Source organism: Rutidosis leptorrhynchoides, chromosome 2, assembly GCF_046630445.1.
Source record: "Rutidosis leptorrhynchoides isolate AG116_Rl617_1_P2 chromosome 2, CSIRO_AGI_Rlap_v1, whole genome shotgun sequence".
NCBI lineage: Eukaryota > Viridiplantae > Streptophyta > Magnoliopsida > Asterales > Asteraceae > Rutidosis > Rutidosis leptorrhynchoides.
This window is the reverse complement of record NC_092334.1, coordinates 83,358,788-83,365,828: the sequence shown is the minus strand read 5'-3', so window position 1 is coordinate 83,365,828 and position 7,041 is coordinate 83,358,788.

Genomic DNA, 7,041 nt, shown 5'->3' with positions numbered 1-7,041 from the left:
TTTGGGTGCATATAGAAGCTATATGAGTAGAGATTTTTGTGCTAAGTTAAGTTGCCCATTAACGCCTTTGAATAGTAAATTTTTACTCAAATTAGCAAACGGTAAATTAATTTCAGCAGATAATATATGTCGGGATAGAGAAATTAAACCGGGTGATGAAACGTTTAAGATTGATTTAATACCAGTCGAGTTAGGGAGTTTTAATGTAATAATTGGCATGGACTGGTTGAAGAAGGTGAGAGCAGAGGTCGTTTGTTACAAAAATGCGATTCGCATTATGCGTGAAAAGGGAAAACCTTTAATGGTGTACGGAGAAAAGAACAATGCGAAATTAAATCTTATTAGTAGTTTGAAGGCACAAAAACTAATAAGAAAAGGTTGTTAGGTCATTCTAGCACACATCAAGGAAGTTAAACCTGAAGAAAAGAACATCAGTGATGTTCCCGTCGCAAAAGAATTTCTCGATGTATTTCCGAAAGAATTACCGGGATTACCCCCACATCGATCCGTTGAATTTCAAATAGACCTTGTACCAGGAGCTGCACCAATAGCTCGTGCTCCATACAGACTTGCAACCAGCGAAATGAAGGAACTTCAGAGCCAATTACAAGAACTTTTAGAGCGTGATTTCATTCGACCAAGCACATCACCGTGGGGAGCTCCTGTTTTGTTTATCAAGAAGAAGGATGGTACATTTAGGTTGTGTATCGACTACCGAGAGTTGAACAAAGTTACCATCAAGAACCGCTACACACTACCGAGAATCGACGACTTATTTGATCAACTACAAGGCTCGTCGGTTTATTCGAAGATTGATTTACGTTCTGGGTATCATCAAATGCGGGTGAAGGAGGATGATATTCCAAAGACTGCTTTAGGACACGTTACGGTCATTACAAGTTTATGGTTATGCCATTTGGGTTGACTAACGCACCAAATGTGTTCATGGACCTCATGAACCGAGTGTGTGGACCATACCTTGACAAGTTTGTCATTGTTTTCATCGATGACATACTTATTTACTCAAAGAATGACCAAGAGCACGAAGAACATTTGAGAAAAGTGCTAGAGTTGTTGAGGAAAGAAAAATTGTACGCTAAGTTTTCAAAGTGTGCATTTTGGTTGGAAGAAGTTCAATTCCTCGGTCACATAGTGAACAAAGAAGGTATTCAAGTGGATCCGGCAAAGATTGAAACCGTTGAAAAGTGGGAAACCCCGAAAACTCCGAAGCATATACGCCAATTTTTAGGACTAGCTGGTTACTACAGAAGATTCATCCAAGATTTTTCCAAAATAGTAAAACCCTTGACTGCATTAACGCATAAAGGGAAGAAATTTAAATGGAAAGATGAACAAGAGAAAGTGTTTCAGTTGTTAAAAAAAAGTTAACTACGGCACCTATCTTGTCATTACCTGAAGGGAATGATGATTTTGTGATATATTGTGACGCCTCAAAGCAAGGTCTCGGTTGTGTATTAATGCAAAGAACGAAAGTAATTGCGTATGCGTCTAGACAATTGAAGATTCACGAACAGAATTATACGACGCATGATTTGGAATTAGGCGCGGTTGTTTTTGCATTAAATACTTGGAGGCACTACTTATATGGGGTCAAAAGTATTATATATACCGACCACAAAAGTCTTCAACACATATTTAATTAGAAATAACTGAACATGAGGCAGCGCAGGTGGATTGAATTATTAAATGATTACGACTTTGAGATTCGTTATCACCCGGGGAAGGCAAATGTGGTAGCCGACGCCTTGAGCAGAAAGGACAGAGAACTCATTCGAGTAAAAGCTATGAATATAATGATTCACAATAACTTTACTACTCAAATAAAGGAGGCGCAACAAGGAGTTTTAAAAGAGGGAAATTTAAAGGATGAAATACCCAAAAGATCAGAGAAGCATTTTAATATTCGAGAAGACGGAACCCGGTATAGGGCTGAAAGGATTTGGGTACCAAAATTTGGAGATATGAGAGAAATGGTACTTAGAGAAGCTCATAAAACCAGATACTCAATACATCCTGGAACGGGGAAGATGTACAAGGATCTCAAGAAACATTTTTGGTGGCCGGGTATGAAAGCCTGAAATGTCCCGTTCATATTGATTATAAACGTTCCATATTAATTGATTTCGTCGCGAGGTTTTGACCTCTATATGAGACGTTTTTCAAAGACTGCATTCATTTTTAAAATAACAATAACCTTTATTTTATCGATAAAGGTTTAAAAAGCATTACGTAGATTATCAAATAATGATAATCTAAAATATACCGTTTACACACGACCATTACATAATGGTTTACAATAAGAATATATTACATCAAAAATAAGTTTCTTGAATGCAGTTTTTACATAATATCATACAAGCATGGACTCCAAATCTTGTCCTTATTTTAGTATGCAACAGCGGAAGCTCTTAATAATCACCTGAGAATAAACATGCTTAAAACGTCAACAAAAATGTTGGTGAGTTATAGGTTTAACCTATATATTATCAAATCATAATAATAGACCACAAGATTTCATATTTCAATATACATCCCATACATAGAGATAAAATTCATTCATATGGTGAACACCTGGTAATCGACATTAACAAGATGCATATAAGAATATCCCCTATCATTACGGGAAATCTTTCGGACATGATATAAACGAATTCGAAGTACTAAAGCATCTGGTACTTTGGATGGGGTTTGTTAGGCCCAATAGATCTATCTTTAGGATTCGTGTCAATTAGTAGATCGGTTTACTAATTCTTAGGTTACCAAGCAAAAGGGGCATATTCAGCTTCGATCATTCACCCATATAATGTAGTTTCATTTACTTGTGTCTATTTCGTAAAACATTTATAAAACTGCATGTATTCTCATCCCAAAATATTAGATTTTAAAAGTGGGACTATAACTCACTTTCACAGATTTTTACTTCGTCGGGAAGTAAGACTTGGCCACTGGTCGATTCACGAACCTATAACAAATATGTACATATATATCAAAATATGTCCAAAAATGTTTCTTGAGATCCTTGTACATCTTCCCCGTTCCAGGATGTATTGAGTATCTGGTTTTATGAGCTTCTCTAAGTACCATTTCTCTCATATCTCCAAATTTTGGTACCCAAATCCTTTCAGCCCTATACCGGGTTCCATCTTCCCGAATATTAAGATGCTTCTCCGATCCTTTGGGTATTTCATCCTTTAAATTTCCCTCTTTTAAAACTCCTTGTTGCGCCTCCTTTATTTAAGTAGTAAGGTTAGTGTGAATCATTATATTCATAGCTTTTACTCGAATGGGTTCTCTATCCTTTCTGCTCAAGGCGTCGACTACCACTTTTGCCTTCCCCGGGTGGTAACGAATCTCAAAGTCGTAATCATTCAACAATTCAATCCACCTACGCTGCCTCATATTTAGTTGTTTCTGATTAAATATGTGTTGAAGACTTTTATGTTCGGTATATATAATACTTTTGACCCCATATAAGTAGTGCATCCAAGTCTTTAATGCAAAAACAACCGCGCCTAATTCCAAATCATGCGTCGTATAATTCTGTTCGTGAATCTTCAATTGTCTAGACGCATAAGCAATTACTTTCGTTCGTTGCATTAATACACAACCGAGACCTTGCTTTGAGGCATCACAATATATCACAAAATCATCATTCCCTTCAGATAATGACAATATAGGTGTCGTAGTTAACTTTTTCTTTAACAATTGAAACGCTTTCTCTTGTTCATCTTTCCATTCAAATTTCTTCCCTTTATGCATTAATGCAGTCAAGGGTTTTGCTATTCTGGAAAAGTCTTGGATGAACCTTCTGTAGTAACCAGCTAGTCCTAAAAACTGACGTATGTGTTTTGGAGTTTTCGGGGTTTCCCACTTTTCAACGGTTTCAATCTTTGCTGGATCCACCTGAATACCTTCTTTGTTCATTATGTGACCGAGGAATTGAACTTCTTCCAACCAAAATGCACACTTTGAAAACTTAGCGTACAGTTTTTCTTTTCTCAGCAACTCTAGCACTTTTCTCAAATGTTCTTCGTGTTCTTGATCATTCTTCGAGTAAATAAGTATGTCATCGATAAAAACAATGACAAACTTGTCAAGATATGGCCCACACACTCGGTTCATGAGGTCCATGAACAAAGCTGGTGCGTTAGTCAATCCAAACGGCATAACCATAAACTCGTAATGACCGTAACGCGTCCTAAAAGCAGTCTTTGGAATATCATCCTCCTTCACCCGCATTTGATGATATCCAGAACGTAAATCAATCTTCGAATAAACAGACGAGCCTTGTAGTTGATCAAATAAGTCGTCGATTCTCGGTAGTGGGTAGCGGTTCTTGATGGTAAGTTTGTTCAACTCTCGGTAGTCGATACACAACCTAAATGTACGATCTTTCTTCTTGACAAACAAAATAGGAGCTCCCCATGGTGATGTGCTTGGTCGAATGAAACCACGCTCTAAAAGTTCCTGTAACTAACTTTGTAATTCTTTATTTCGCTGGGTGCGAGTCTGTATGGAGCACGAGCTATTGGTGCAGCTCCTGGTACAAGGTCTATTTGAAATTTAACGGATCAATGTGGGGGTAATCCCGGTAATTCTTTCAGAAATACATCGGGAAATTCTTTTGCGACGGGAACATCACTGGTGTTCTTTTCTTCAGGTTTAACTTCCTCGATGTGTGCTAGAATGATGTAACAACATTTTCTTATTAGTTTTTACGCCTTCAAACAACTAATAAGATTTAATTTCGCATTGTTCTTTTCTCCGTACACCATTAAAGGTTTTCCTTTTTCACGCATAATGCGAATCGCATTTTTGTAACAAACGACCTCTGCTCTCACCTTTTTCAACCAGTCCATGCCAATTATTACATCAAAACTCCCTAACTCGACTAGTATTAAATCAATCTTAAACGTTTCATCACCCAGTTTAATTTCTCTATCCCGACATATACTATCTGCTGAAATTAATTTACCATTTGCTAACTCGAGTAAAAATTTATTATCCAAAGGCGTCAGTGGGCAACTTAATTTAGCACAAAATTCTCTACTCATATAGCTTCTATCCGCACCCGAATCAAATAAAACATAAGCAGATTTATCGTCAATAAGAAACGTACCCGTAACAAGCTCCGGGTCTTCATGTGCTTCTTCCGCATTAATATTGAAAACTCTTCCACGGACCTGCCCATTAGTATTCCCCTGATTCGGGCAATTTCTAATAATGTGGCCCGGTTTTCCACATTTATAACAAACAGCGTTGGAATTACTTGCTCTGACACTATTTGTTTCGGCATTACTTGTTCCGACATTATTTGTTCTTTTAGTTCTGTTAAACTTTGGTCCGTAGACCTCACACTTTGTCGAGCTATGACCATTTCTTTTACACCTGTTGCAAAATGTCGTGCAAAACCCCTGATGATTTTCTTCACACATATGACATGGCTATTTTTGGTTTTTGTTGTCGTTGTTGTTATTGAGGTTGTTGTTGGGATTGTTATTGTTGTTGAAACGATTGTTGTAGTTGTTGTTGTTGTTGTTGGGCTGTTTGTTGTAGTTATTGTTAGAATTGCGGGTATTGTTGCGATTGTTGTTGCGGTTGTTGGGATAGTTGTTACGATTGTGGTTGTAATTGTTGTTGTTGTACTGGTGACTCTTATCACCGTTTTCCTCCCACTTCCTCTTGAGTTGTTTCGTGTTGGCTTCTTCGGCCGCCTATTCTTTAATTCTTCCCTCAATCTGATTAATGAGTTTATGAGCCATTTGACTTGCCTTCTGTATAGAAGCGGGCTCGTATGAACTCACATCTTCTTGAATCCTTACTGGTAACCCTTTTACAAACGCGTCGATCTTCTCTTCTTCATCTTCGAATGCTCCCGGACACAATAGGCAGAACTCTGTGAATCGTCGTTCATATGTGGTAACGTCGAACCGTTGCGTTCGTAATTCTCTAAGTTCTGCCTTGAGTTTATTAACTTCATTTCTAGGACGGTACTGCTCGTTCATCAATTGCTTGAATGCCGACCATGGTAGTGCGTAAGCAGCATTTTGTCCTACCTGTTCAAGATAGGTGTTCCACTACGTTAATGCAGTACCTGTGAAGGTATGCGTAGCATACTTAACTTTGTCCTCTTCAGTACACTTACTTATGGCAAACACCCATTCGACTTTCTCGGTCCACCGTTTCAATCCAATTGGTCCTTCGGTTCCATCAAATTCTAAAGGTTTGCAGGCAGTGAATTCTTTATAGGAGCATCCTACACGATTTCTTGCACCGTTTGCTGCATTGCTAGATTCATAGTTATTGTTGGTATGTAGCGCAGCCTGTACTGCGGCTATGTTTGCAGCAAGAAAGGTACGAAATTTCTCTTCGCTCATATTCATGGTTTGTCGAGTAGTCGGTGCCGTTTCCTTCAAAATAGCCAACTGAATCGAGTTAATCATACAGAATATTAAGAGTAGTTAATAGTATTTCGTAGCATAATATGAACTCATTTATAAAAGCTTTTTCTTCATATTAGCGTTTTATAAGTTTAAATTCGGGTACTACCTACCCGTTAAGTTCATACTTAGTAGCTAATATACAATTCAACTACTATAATTCCATATGAAAAAATGATTATAATAATATATCACATACAAATATTCTTCAAACTTACAACTTCGCTATGTTACATATAACATGAAATATAGTACACTTTGATACAGGATAGTTTTGAAGATAAACCTAGTTAATACGCAAGTTGTTCAGCAAAGGAAATAAAGACACGTAATTCATAAGTCCAGAAACAAGTCATGCATTCTGGTTTTACTAAGATGACTTCCCATCCTTGGTCTTGTGGAAAATAACCGTTATGACCATTGGTTAGGCAGCATGTTGTAATGTCGTCAAAAGGATGAGGGTTTCGTAATGTCCAACAGCCCAACTACTGAATCCGTCACTTGTGGGAAGGTTTTATTTAAAAGTTGCAATCCAATGTTCTTTTTCTCACTTTGGTAAGAAGCGAACATCACTAACCCG